General features: G+C 44.0%; 1 protein-coding gene and 1 pseudogene across 1 annotated transcript in view; both read right to left on the bottom strand.

Moving 5' to 3' along the window:
• Positions 1–14,552, bottom strand: part of TREM1 (triggering receptor expressed on myeloid cells 1) — a 34,153-nt gene that overhangs the window by 8,819 nt on the left and 10,782 nt on the right. The window lies entirely within an intron of this gene.
• LOC123821392 lies at positions 9,035–12,099 on the bottom strand (annotated as a pseudogene).

Genomic DNA, 14,552 nt, shown 5'->3' on the forward strand with positions numbered 1-14,552 from the left:
TAGCTCTACGCATTCCTAATTTTCTTGCATTATGTTTAAAGAATGTATTCCATATCATATTAATTCTTTGGAATTTATTTAAGCCTCTTTTATTTCCTCATACAAGGTCTACTTTTGTAAATAGTCTGTATATTTGGAAGAATATATATTATCTGTTTTTATTTATATAGAGTATTATATATGTGTGTATATATGTATATATTTTATAAATAATGTATTTTATTAAATATTCATAATTCACTTATATAGTTTAAACCATTTTAAACATGTAAATACATAGTTTAAGACTTAAAATATTTTAAAATATAGTTTATTGTATATTATAATATATATAACATATTTATGAGTATTGGGTTGGCCAAAAAGTCTGTTTAGTTTTTTCCATAAGATAAAAGACTCAGTTTTGATTTCACTAATAACTTTATTGATTTGGATATTTTGAGTATGTCAGCTATCTCCCACTATTGACTTCTAGTGGGTAGAAGCCAGGGGTGCTGCTAAACATCTTTCAATGCATAAGACAGACCCACAGCAAAGAATTCTTTGGCCAAAATATTGATAGTACCAAGAAACTTGACAAACCATTTTTGACTCATCTGATCAGTCACAGTACCTTCTCCACACACTGCACAAATCTTTTTCTTTGTTTCAGTTGCATTTTTACCTTTCTTGAAATAATGCACTAAAAATGTCGCATATCTTCTTCCATCTTCAATATTAAAATGGCTGCACAAAAATTCACCAATTTCAATAAGTTTTTTAAATGCACACTGATATGACAGCTGTCACAATACAATTTAACAAAATTGTCTCGAATTAAACTGAAGCCAACTAAACACTACCAAAGGCATGCTGCAGAGAAAACGTAACTGACTTTTTGGCCAATTCAGTATTGTATAAATATGTATGATACCTAAAATTTATTATCTTCTGCTTTAGAACTTTGACTTCTGTGTTTATTTTTTGTTTCATTGATCTATCTAGTCTTTTGAGAGGGATGTAACTCTCCAACTACAATTATTCACTTCTTGCATTTCTCATAATGTTGCTTGATATATTTTATGGCCATACATGTGGGTGTATATATATTTATGATGGTTCTATTTTCTTATTCAAATGTACCTATTATCAGTACTTATTATAAATCTTTGTCTCATAATACCTTTATCTTAAATTCTATTTTGTTCAATGTTAAGATTGTTACTATTATTTTGTTTCATATTAGCCATGTATATTTTTCCAACTTTTTATTTATTGTTATAGAAAATTTTTAAAAACCCAACTGAGAATCTATTCCTTTTTCTTTTTTTAACAACAAAACTGCATTTTACCTAATATTATTTTATATTGGTTTCAGATCTACAGCATAATGATTACACAATCACATACTTTACAAAATGTTCTCCCCAATATTCCCAGTACCCACCTTGCACCATACCTAGTTATCACAATATTATTGGCTATATTCCCTATGCTGTACTTTACATCCATGACTATTGTTAATTTAGTTATTTTTATTATTTTCCTACTTTCCTTTGAATGAGGTTTTTTGGGGGAGGTGCTGTTTTAAAGGCTATACATTCTGGACTTCCAGTCAAGATGGAGGCATAGGTAAGCATGGCTCACTTCCTCGCACAACCACATTGAAATTACAACTAAAATATAGAACAACCATCACTGAGAACTATCAGAAATCAAGTTGAAATCAAGTCTGACAACTACAGAATTAAAGAAATCACATTCATCCAGACTTGTAGGAGAGGCAGAAATGCAGAACAGGCTGGTTCCACGTTCATGTGTGGTGGATAAAAACTTGGGAAGGATAGCTTGAGAGTGAGGAGTCCCAGCCCCCCATCAGGCCCCCCAGCCCAGGGTTCCAGTGCCAGGAAGAGAAGTCACCATAACTTCTGGCTGCAAAAACCAGCAGAGATTGAGTTGGCAGAAGAAACTTTTGGAGTCCCAAGCAGTCCCTCTTAAAGAACACACACATGCATACTCAGACTCACTTCCTCGGAGCTCTAGCACCAGAGCAGCAGCTTAAAAGGCACCAGTGACTTACAGGGAGGAACTAAAGTGTCTGGCATCAAGGCAAGAGCTGGGGAACAGTTTTCTCCCAGTCATAAAGGTGGGTGGAGGCCATTGTTCCTTTTCTAAACCCTCCCCACACAGAGCTAGTAGGCTGAAGCCATATCTGAGACTCCATCAACCTAACACAGTTTACCCTGTCCTGGAGATCCCCTGAGACCCTGTCCCACCCACCTTATGGGCCCATCCAAGCTATTAACAGTGACTTTTCCATGTGAATGGTCTTGGTCCATGCTTCACAACTTCCTAAATCCTCTCAAACAAGCAACAGCCAGCTCCCAGTCCCCATACCTCTTGCTAAGTGGCCCCAGGCCTGGCACTAGCAACAGCCAGCCTAGATTCATAGCTTAGCTTTGCCTGGGAATCTCAAAGTCCAGCACAAGTAACAGCCATCTCAGCTTGCTTTATAGCTCAGGCAGGGTACCCCAAGCAAAACACAGGTGAGGGCTGACCTTGGACTGCACCACTTGGGAAACCAGGATCAGCACACTCAGTGGACAGCTACAGACCACATCAGAGAATCACTACCCTGCCCCTGCACAGCTGATCCTCCAGGGAGGTTGGAAGTTGGTGGTCAGTGGTCACAACCAATCCTTACAGCTGGCTGGCCTAGGTAAATCCCTCCCATTGACCTGCCAACAGCAATAAAGGCTCAACTACAGGAAGAAGGTGTACTCAGCCACACAAGGGGTGCACCTTGAGTTCCCAGCTTGAGTGATAGGGGTGGATGTTCCACCAGACACTACAGGACAACTACTACATTGGGCCATGCTACAAAGACTGGAAATCATAGCAGCTCTACCTAATATATAGAAACAAACACAGGGAGGCTGCCAAAATGAGGAGACAGTTATCTAAAAAGGAGTTCCCATAAGGCTGTCAGCTGATTTCTCCAAAAAAACCTTGCAGGCAAGAAGGGGCTGGAAAGAAGTATTCACAGTCATGAAAGGCAAGGACCTACATCCAACATTACTCTATCCAGCAAAGCTTTCATTTAGAATGGAAGGGCAGATAAAGTGCTTCTTAGATAAGGTCAAGTTCAAAGAGTTCATCATCACGAAGCCCTTATTATATAAAATGTTAAAGGGACTTATCTAAGAAAAAGAAGATGATCAAAAATATGCACAGTAAAATGACAACAAACTCAGAGCTATTAACAACTGAAGCTAAAAAAAACTAAGCAAACAACTAGAACACGAACAGAATCTCAGAAATGGAGATCACATGGAGGGTTATCAGTGGGAGAGTAGTGGGGGAAGGTACAGGGAATAAGTAGCACAAATGGTAGATAGAAAATAGACAGGGGGAGGTTAAGAATAGTATGGAAAATGTAGAAGCCAAAGAACTTCTATGTACAACCAATGGACATGAACTAAAAGGGGGGAATGCAGGTGGGAGGGGGTGTGCAGAGCAGAGGGGAATAAAGGGGGGGAATGGGACAACTGTAATAGCATGATCAATACAATATATTTAAAAAATAAAAAATAAATGTTAAAATTAATTGCATGGGAAGACAAACCACTTTTAGGGTTTTCATCCCTCCCACAGCAGAGGAAGGAAGACAGAATTTGTATGTCTGTCAATTACCTACAATTTACAGACTTATAAAAAAGTTCTCATTGAATCAGAATTGGAGAACACAAGGAAGAATGTGCTAGACACAATGCAGTTTTCCATGGAAGTGCACATCTTTGATTAAAAAAAAAAAAGTATGGCTTTAAGAGTCATTTCCAGAAGCTTAGAGTGAAATCTGTATAAAATAAAGTGCATGAATCACTTCTATGTATTTTCAAGGAACTACACAAATGTAAATACATGTATGGAAAGTACATTAAATATATTAAGAGGATGGGGAGAAAGGATAGGAAGCACAGCTATGGGATGAAGATGGGGAAGATAACACACACACACACCCTAAACGAAATGAATGGTAAAGTGTGTCTGTGGATGACAGTGTGTATGAGATAGGTTATGGGTGGTGGAGCGGCTGTGTACCTACGGGGGCAGGAGCTACATGGGAGCTCTGTCCTGGCTCCTCAATTTTGATGTGAACCTAAAACTGCTCTAAAAAGTAAAGTCTAATTTTAAAAAATTGCCAGAAGATGAAACCTATATAATTTTATTAACCAATGTCACTCTAATAAATTTAATTTAAAAATAAAATTAAATAAAATGTTTTTAAAAGTTGACCAGAATAGTGATGGGTCTTGCCATAGGTTCCAGCAGAGGGCCAGAGATGTCCCTGGCAAGGCGAGTCTGGACAGCAGTAAGGGAGCAAACATAAGGTTCATTTGAGTTATATTTTGAGTGCCAGTTGTTGTATTTAATGCAAAGATTATTTGCCATTTTCTTGGCCTCTGATTAGTTCAGTGGGTCTCTTTCCACCCAGCTCCCCACACTTCCCCACTCATTACTATTTTTCTCTTTCTGAATAAGAAAATGGCTGGGCAGAGATCTCACAGACATTTAGGAAGCCTTTGATTTACCTGAGAGAGAAGTGTGTTTATTTAGTTTATTTACTGAACAGAACGTGGAATGCAATGTTTGCTAGGGGAGGAAGTCCTGACTGATCAGCTCCTGGAAGGACAACTTTGCTCATTCCCTGGGTTTGGCTCGCCTGAGGAGTGAGAAAAATAGACAGTGTTTTAAAACCATCTATCCATGCAGCCCCTGCTTTACTCTCCCTCCCTCCTCTAGGAGAGAAAAAAAAAAAGACTGGATTGCCAAGCAGCAAAAACAGCAGGCCTCTCCCACCCCCAGGTCCTCCTGTCAGGGGAGCCCAGACCAGGGCCATTCACATCTTTCCCAGGGCTGGCCCTGCCTCCTGCGCAAAGACTCATGCGAACAGAATTGGGGAAAGTCAGGGGAGAAGCTCTGAGGAACCCCTGGGACATGGTCCCTCTAAACCTACGTCTGCAGCCACTGCCTGGGTCCCTTCATCCACTTCCACTCCAGGCTTGGCCCCAGCCCCCACTCACCTGAGGCCCAGCCTTTCCAGAGAAGGACAAACAGGACTGAAAACACCAGGCCCTTGCTCAGAACAAATCTGCAAATCAGAACAATGGCCAGTATTGGCAAACTGGACAGGGCAAGGGCAAGCGGGTAGGCCTGGGAAGTCAAGCACAAGCGTTGGTGTCCTAGGTTTGACCCTCCTGGATTCCAAAGGGTAGGTGTCTGCCAAATGTTCTGCTCTGAAGCTCAGCATGCTCCCTGCCTCTTGGTCATGAGAGCAGCCAGGCAGGGCGTTGCCCACTTTGAAGTTGGTCTTACTTTTCCCATAATCCTCTGCCCTGGTTTTCACCCTAAAGAAATCTACCTGGTCTTCTGCCTGTAATATCTCCCTTCTGTGTACCTCCTGCACACAGCTCCGGGGCCACTCTGCACTGAGCCCTCACTCTTCTACTCTAGGAGCCAGGGGAAGCCCTTCCTGCCCCCACTACCTATAGGACAAAGTGTACAGGACTGCATGGCACCAAGGCTCTCACAGTCTGAATTCACTGGCCTGCTTAACCTTACCCATCTCCTGTCCACTCAGCCAAACTGTCTACCTTTGTAGCTGACACACTGTGAGGGCATTCCCACCACCTGCTCCTGGCATGGCAGCCACCTCCTCTTCTGTATTTATTACTCTTCTGCTGCCTTCTCTTCCCCTAGGTAGTATTTTCTACACCCACTTCCAGTCCTGTGCTCCAGCAACCCTGAGTAGGGAAGGACTTCTGCTGATTCCATTCCTGTAATTTCAAGGAAGAGGCCATTGATTACTCAGATTCCATTCACACCTGGGCCATATTTTCTAGGAGATGCCTTGTCATTGGGGGTATAATACACCTTTATGATCTTAGCTCCCCACCCTCAACTCCTTTTCTCTGTGACTGGTGGATGAGACTTTTACAGTTTTGAGGTAATAACATTCAAGGCTTGCTTGAGGACTTCAGGAGAGAAATAGAAGTGAAGGTCATTCAACCTGCTGGGGTTCAGGATTCCCTCTGCCTGCTGGATCAGGAGCCAGTCCTTCATGCGGTCTAGCCTGGCTCTCTGGAGCCACATGAGAGGCATGAGCCAAGAGTTCCAGATAATAATCCCAAAGTGTTCTTCCGCTTTGCTATGGGCTCTGTGCAGCAACCCTCATTCAGATACAATTTACACTGAATCCAGATTGGCCTTTAGGGTTGGTTCTCTTTGGTAGGTGCCACATTCCAAAAGAGATTAAAAACTCCTGAGGGCCTTGACTGACACCAGGCCCCTACTGGGTGCCCAGAGAATGCTTGGTAAAGGTGGGAAAGCATACCCTGAGCTTGCCAGGCCGTCAGCACAACCTGGCTGACTTAACATGAACTGGAGAGGAATCTCCAAGATGATTGGAACAATTTTTCTTCTACGGGCTGAGCAGCCATCTCCCAAGTTCATTGCCATGGGGCTGTACTCTCAATTTAAGGGATCAACATTCACAGGGTCCTAGAAGGTCAAAGGTGGAAGCAACATTCAACACCATCCAATCTAACCCCTAAAGAATAAGATGAACAGGGAATATCAAGGTCACTCAGTAGACACCAGCAGAGCCAGCACAGGGACCCCTGTCTCCTGACTCTTCCCTGTGTATTCCTGTGACATTTTGCTGGTCTCCGCCTTCAGACTCTTGTCCAATGAGCCTGGCCTAATTTTTTATCTCTCAGCCCCCACGTCCAGCCAGCTCATCACAGTCAAGTGGCCTGCTCACCTTGCCCACAACAAGCTCTGCTCTTGCTTCTGGCCCATCATGGAGCTTGTCCATTAAGCAGGGAACTTCCCCCCTCCTGCCTCCCACAGCCCACCTGCTCTCCCTTAAATTCCCATTTCAAGTCTCTCCTCCAATAATTGGGTTGGATGGACAATATCCATCACCTCCAAATAGCATCACATTAAGTAAGTTTCTTTCTGTGGCCACCAGCTGCCATGCTCTCCCCCACATGGAAAAGTGAAGAAAAATATGAAAGGATTTCCCAAAAGTCACTGAGGGTGAGTCCATTTATCCCTTGGCAAGCCCAGCACCACTCCAGAGAGAACTCCCCATTCATTTGTTTGAACCCCACTAAAAGCAGTGCCTGGCTGCCATCCCCTCTTCAGGCCACCTCAGGGTTTACTGCAGGTGTCCTTCTCGGAGGCTCTGTTTTTGTCTCCCCTGGGAGACCAGTCAGCCATTCAGGCAGGAACCATCCGTACTAGACTCAGTTTCCTTGGCTGCATCAGTCTAAAGTTTTCTCCAGTTACTGCTATGAAAACTCCACTTGTTTGTGGTTTGACAAAAATAATTATGTTCACATTTATTCCGCATTAAACTTGATATCACTCTCTTTCAACAATATGCACTAGGTTATTCTCCATTATTTCTCTTGTTGTCTTTATTAAGACTTGAGTTAAAGAACCAGGTAGCTATTAAGTGATGGATTCAAAGCCCTGGCTGGCGTAGCTCAGTGGATTGAGCGTGGGCTGCCAAACAAAGTGTTGCAGGTTCGATTCCCAGTCAGGGTACATGCCTGGGTTGCAGGCCATGACCCCCAGCAACTGCACATTGATGTTTCTCCCTCTCTCTTTCTCCCTCCCTTCCCTCTCTAAAAATAAATACATACATACATACAATTTTTAAAAAAGGATGGATTCAGACCTGGTGGGCCCAACCTGTCTGTTGGAGTGGGTTAACTCTGCTGAGGGTCAAATATAAGGCCTTTGTTTCTCTGAAGTACAATACGGAAAAATCCAGAGAACTGGAGCCACTGAATGTTACACCAAAGAAAGCCGAAAAGAGAACAAGGAGCCTGCTCAAGGTCACTGAGTAGGTTCAGGGTTGAGAGGGAGGGGAAATCCAGGCCAGAGCACTTTTTATTCTCCTGCAATGGTCCCACTTACCTTTATAAATAGCAACAATTTTAGTACTTCCACATGTACAGGTACTAAGACTGAATTAATAAAATGTTTCTGGGTAGAAGACATTGGAACTGCTTAACTGACTGTATAAATCATTTGTAACCAGGCTCTTAATTACTGGGCACCACTGGATGCTTCTAAAGAAGTGGAGGATTTTGTTGTTGTTGTTGTTGTTGTTGTTGTTGTTATGTGGGTTCAGTAGCTTCCCTCCACTCCTGCCTATAGCAGTCATTTTGCTCGATCAGCTCTTTGTTTCCAGACACCACTATGAAGTTCAGCTTCAGTCCAGCCCTGCCTTAATATTCACACATTTTGGGTTACCAGGAAGTGGATGAGCAGGGTCCTGCATGGTAGAGTCCTCTCCAACTCACTGGCTCAAAAGGAAAAGATTTATTGAGAAATGTGAGGCAGGAGTATTAAGTTAGGTGGGTAGACAGGCTTTCTAAGAAAAGAGGGGGAGAGCTGTCAGAGCCCCCACTGACAAGAAGCAGTTCAAGGTCAGTGAAAGGTCCTTCATCATTCTGTCTAATATCTGTTACTTATCTGCTCCCTTTTAAATCCCTTGAGAAAGGGGACAGTTTTTACTGGCCACACTGGGCCCACTTCCAGGATTCACCAAGGACAATCAAATCAGATGGGTCTCTGTCAGATCCCAGCTGCACCACGATCAGCTGAGAGACAGTGAGTAGCATAACCTCTTTGAGCCTTCTTCCCTTGTACAACAGAGACAGCAGTGATGCTGGGCTATACATAGCCAGTGTTCAGTTATCTTGTTTCTCTCGAAGGTACTCTACCACAAAGAAGATCTTTGAGATCACCTTGTCCAACTTTCTTGCATTAACAGGCAAGAAAACTAGGACCCAGAGAGGAGCTATGACTCTCAAAGTCACAAAGCGAGACAATGGAAGACCCGGGTGCTCTGATTTTGGGTAGTGAGCTTTTCCTATTACACTTAGCTCTCTCTCCAAAGCAGCCCTGGTGGCAGATGGGGGCCTGGCTTGTGGCTAAGGAGCTCAGCCTGCACAACTCTTCCCTCTTTGGGCTCTCGCTACTGCTCACCTTTGCACTGTACCATCCAAATCCAAGGAGGCAGGACAACAGGCTTCTGAGGGGAGAGGTCAGTCGCACACTGATACAGCCCCAAGTCCTGCCGCCAGAGCTCTATCACTGTGACCATGAATATGGCGTTGGTGGGAAATCCCCTAGTAGGTATCTCCCATCCTGAGCTCAGTTTAGGTCCCAGTTTCTACTGTTCATGCATAACAGTGTCTCTGGGTGGCCCTGGCTCCCCACCCCCTGACAGGCCTTCAGGCTGGAGTTGTATAGCATGATGTTGTAAAATCAGGGTATGGTCAGTTTCCTTCCCTCTTCCAGGCACATTGGCTCCCCAGCTGCAGCTTGGAATCCTAGAATGAGAAGTCAGAGTGCTTCAGGGAGCCAACATTTCTCCCACCATCCCTACCTCTACAGACAGACCACGTGGCAACTACAAGAGGGCAGACGAGAGTCCCAGTAGGTCTATTAAGCCTTTAGGAATAATTTAGAATTTCTTTTTTTTAAGTATGTTTTATTGATTATGCTATTACAGTTGTCCCATTTTTCTCCCCTTTATTCCCCTCTGCCCTTCACCCCCCTCCCACAAGCATTCCTGCCCTTAGTTCATATAAACCACTATGAAATGGTTCAGCATTTTCAGCAATACACAAGTACACACATATGGAGCAAATGAGGCTCCATATTGATCATGGTTCAGTGTTTGAATCTAGGTGATCAGTTTGTGGTGACTATTCTTTCTATGTTTTGTAGATTGAAAATTTTTCATAATAAAAAGTTTTAAAATAACAAGAGAACTTAACCAGTTTTGCCTTTCTGCTCTACTTGATTCCTCAGACATGCCCCTTGCTTTCAGGCATACAGTACTTTGTATTAGCTCCTGATGTCCCCATCTGAATGCTCTTCACACCCCTCTCCACCCATGTCCATCCCATTTGGCCCCAGAGGGGAGTGTACTGAGTAGTTCCAGCCTCCTTTCAACCCTCAGTATTACTGATCACCCTATACTTCCTTACATCATCATTATCATCATCATCATCATCATCATCATCATCGTCATTGCCATCCACCATAACTTTTAATATGCACTTCCTAAGCCCTAATTACTGAGCCAAGTGTTTTACATCAGTTTGCAGTTTAACTCTTAGGACAACCCTCTGAAGTAGGCACTATTTACAAATAATGAAACAGGCTCAGAGATGTTAGAGGATTTCTTAAGGTTACATATATGGAAAGTGGCAGAAAGAGGATTTGAACCCATCTCTGTCTGGTTGCAGAACCTCTGTTCTGCAATCTCTCCCTGCACCTTGCTAGACTTCTGCTGTATTTTTGTCTTCATGTTGCCACTTGGCCCCTTTGTCGTTATTTACCTTTCCCCCTACTAATGCTCCTCTACCTCAGCGCCTGAATGTTTCATTAAGGGGAGACTGTGCCTTGTACTGCTTTACATTTCCCAGGGGCCCAGCACAAGGAGCAGTTGTTTGGTTGACTTCACATAATTTTCTCAGCTTTGAGATGCACTAGATCCCTGCTGGGTCAGGATCAAGCAGCACAGTCTGCATTCATTATCTTCCTTTTCCCAATCCTGTCGCTAACTCTTGCCTTGATCCCATTCTGGTCCTCCTAAATAAGTGAGATAAAATCCCTCTTAGTAGATACTTCCCTCAATTACCTGCATCTCTCTCCCTGCCTTTCCTTACCTGAGACTCACAGCAGCAGCAGCAGCGGCGGCTGCAGCCACAGCCACCCCCAGTGCCCTGTCCTCTCCATTCCATCTGCTGTGTGCTGGCCATCCTAGGGGCTCTAGCAGTTGGTGAAGGATGTTGCCCATATGGGTATTTTCTATCTACCCTGCAAGATTTAGCTGTTACTTTGCAATTGAGAAACCCCAAGGAAAGTGTGATGAGAGGGACTGGTTCAGGAAAATGCAAAAGAAGGAGAAAAGAGAGATCACTGCCCTTGTAACATCTTCCTTCCTGTTTTCATTATGCCCAACCCTATTGGGCAACACTTGATAGCTCCCCATTCTCCACCACAGCAATTCTCAACCCAGAGATGTCATCTGATGTCTCAACCCAGACAACATCTGATGTCCCACCTCTACTCCACTCACTTCCTCAGGTCACCAAGACATTCTCATCACTGGACACTGACCACTACTACATTCCACAATACCTCTTGCCACTCTCCCTATCTCCCAAATGAACTGTACATTCACATTTGGTTTGCCCTTCAAGGCCTCGTTCAAACCTTCCTGATGACATGCCTTCTTTAATCTTACTTCACACCATGATTCTCAAGTATGGGCATGTGACTGAGTCACTCGGGAAGCCTGGCAAGCATACACATGCTTGGGCTCTACGCCCGGAGACTCTGATTTAGTAAGTCTGGAGAATGCCCAGGAATCTGCATTTTAACAAGCAGCCTAGATGATTCAGGCAAGTGGTCCAAATAGCCAATACCTATAAAAGCTCTGTGTGAGCCCTGGCTGGTGTGGATCAGTGGATTGAGTGCCAGCCTGTGAACTGAAAGGTCACGGGTTTGATTCCCAGCCAGGGCACATGCCTGGGTTGCAGGCCAGGTCCCCAGTTAGGGGCATTCAAGAAGCAACCAATTGATGTATCACTCACACACCCATGTTTTTCTCCCTCTTTTTCTCCCTCTCTCCCCCTCTCTCTAAAAATAAATAAGTAAAACCTGCACACCAGGATCTTTGCTCAGGTTATCTCATTTAATCCAACCAGCTTTGGGAGACTGTGTAATGGATATCTGTCATCTTTTGGGTCTGCAGCATCCAGTGCCTTTTATCTTTGGGGGATATGCCCCAAAGTGTGGGTGTCTCTAGGCTACAGAACTCCACTTTCCTCTCTGTTGATATGGAAGCAAATTCCTCCACCCCTTCTCCCTGGTACCTATGGCACAGGCTTGTGACTTGACCCAAGCTTGGCCAAATGCATGCTTCTGCCCAGGGTTCTGGATCCTACGCATGTGATACAACTTGTGGGGCCAGTCAGACATCACCTTGAGAGTCCATGAATAGTATGGTAGCAAGTTCTTCATGGCTTCAAGTGTGCAGGAGCAGTAGCATGAATGTCAAGCTCATCACTAGACTGCCTCATGCTATAACCTCCACTCTGGCCTCTGCTGTCCATTCTCTTGGTTTCTGCTGCTTTCTAAACCTGGTCCTTCACCTTTCCTATTGACTCTATGAGCTACTGATATCTTTCTAAATTACCTTGCCATTTAAGATAGCCAGAATTGGATTCAGTTGTTGGCATCAAGAATCCTGACTGGTATGGGTTATTTTGCCTATGAGGCAATGGGGAATATCTCCAGAATATCTCCAGAATATCTCTCTAGGCCCAGAGAAATTAATTGTGTCACTTGAGATCAGACATACTTCAAGGATGTTGTAGAGATGGGATTCAAACCGGGTATTGTTTAATTCCAAGGCCTGTGGAATTAACCACATTACACTATTGTATCAGTTAAAGCTCCAACAAGAAACAGGGGGCTCGCTGAAACTGAGTAATTGAGAAGTGTTTGATAAGAGTGGGGTGGCACTTGGGGAAATCAGTAAGGGATTCAATAGTAGCCTGAGGCTGGTGACAGTGGTGAGTCATTACCACCTCTAGGCCTAAAGGGGTAAGGGGATTGAGTAATTGCCCAAACTTGGAGATGGTGGCTGTTTGGTGAGGGGCTTGAAGGGACCTCCATTAGAGCAATGCAGCCATTCTACACAGGAACCCAGAGGATAAAAACCCTGCCCTCCTTCTCTTCCCATCCTCTGTTCTGCTCTGTTCTTATGCTGCCCACTTGCTAAGCCCAACCAGAAGCTTGTGGGCAAGGGAGCCTGTTGATTTAACCCATCTTGGTCAGGAAAGAAAAGGATGGAGAGTGGGCCTATAGGTGCAAATGGGAGAGCATCCAGCACAACCATTTGTCTTCTAATTTAGTGTACATAATTTCTCAGGCAAGTTTAATGTATTGGACTTAAACATGACTTCATCTACAGTTAAGCATGCTAACTCATGCAGTTGATTACCTCTACTATGAATATGTCATGATGTTTAGTAAGGAGCATGATGACTTCTTAGAACTCCATCTTCCAAACAAGCTTGAGGACCACTTAGAGAGCCACTGCTGTGATTTATCAAGTATGGAGGGAGCCCTGGAACTTACATTTTAAATAAATGTCCCAAGAGACTCTGATGCAGGTGGTCTAAGGACTAGAGTTAGAGAAACACTGCTCTGAAGTCTACATTTAACAATGTACCTCCCTTGCCCTGGCCTTTTTGTCAACTTTGTGAACAGAGACAGCATTGGACCTGCTAAACTGCAGGTCCCAGGGTCCCAGACCAGTAACCTCAGAGAGCAAACACTGCACGCCCTGTGGTTACCACCTCTGAGCTGCTCGGCTCTCTTAGGCAGGAAAATAGATGCACTAGAATGAACAGTTTCTATAAGAACTCCTTCTTAGAAGACATGAATTCCCTTAACACATCTTCTGATGGACTCAAAATTGGGGGATCAGAGAGAATCTCTCTGGGTTCAGTGTCCACCTCCTGAAGGCTTCAGGCAGAACTCCAGTTGATGAGGAAGTCCTTATATGGTGGCAGTGGGATGCAGATGAGACAGTGGTTGCAGGGGGTGGCTGAACCTTACAGTGGTGGGGTAAAGTTATGCTGATTGTAGAAATATGTTTCCCTAGTACAAGATGGATTGTGTGTTGGAAGATGAGTTTGTTCTTGGGGAATTTGATATGAAATTGGCCTTGGCCATTGCTGAGTTGAAATAGAAGGACCCATCATTTTCTTCCCACTGATAGGGGACTCTTCTGTTTTAAAGCCAAAGGAGGTAGGAAATTGGAAAGTCTTGATTTAAATCTATTGGATTTTGCAAGACACAGGTGGGACTGGACACCTATTTCATCAATGATCATGAGGGACTCAAAGAGACAGACCTAGAAAGGAAAATGAAAGCAGGGTGGGGAACTGAGAGTGCACATAAGGGAGAGCCTCCAGAAGCCTGAATGGTGAGATCTTGTCACCCCTGGCCCTTGTGTGATACAAGGAAAAGAGGCATTTGGAAGCATTACAGCCAGAACTCCTGGCTATTCTCTTCTATATGGGCTTAGTCTTCAGAAAAAGAACTCTTTAGTTTTTGCTCCTACCAGCAAGTGGTGACACACGACTCATGTGGCCTCATTCCAGACACACACTTCTCTGCCTTCCCAGAGCTGTTCTGAAGATCCAGTGATGACACAACTGATAGACAAACGGTATTCTCTATCAGTCCTATCCAATCCTCCCAGTATTGTTCCAGGATGCTGCATTCTGGTTAACTTGTTTTTTTCTTCCCAAATATGGAATTCTCACTGTGGTATCATGTCTTCTCCTCATTCATTCCAAGGTTTTCCAACACCTTTTTCTGGGACTGTTGGAAATGGCCACAGATAAAGGGAGCAATCCAAACGTCTGATTCTAGAAGAAAGGAAGGTCCCATAGGCTAGG

This window comes from Phyllostomus hastatus, unplaced genomic scaffold (assembly GCF_019186645.2).
Source record: "Phyllostomus hastatus isolate PE091 unplaced genomic scaffold, TTU_PhHast_1.1 phas_contig_40, whole genome shotgun sequence".
Taxonomy (NCBI): Eukaryota; Metazoa; Chordata; class Mammalia; order Chiroptera; family Phyllostomidae; genus Phyllostomus; species Phyllostomus hastatus.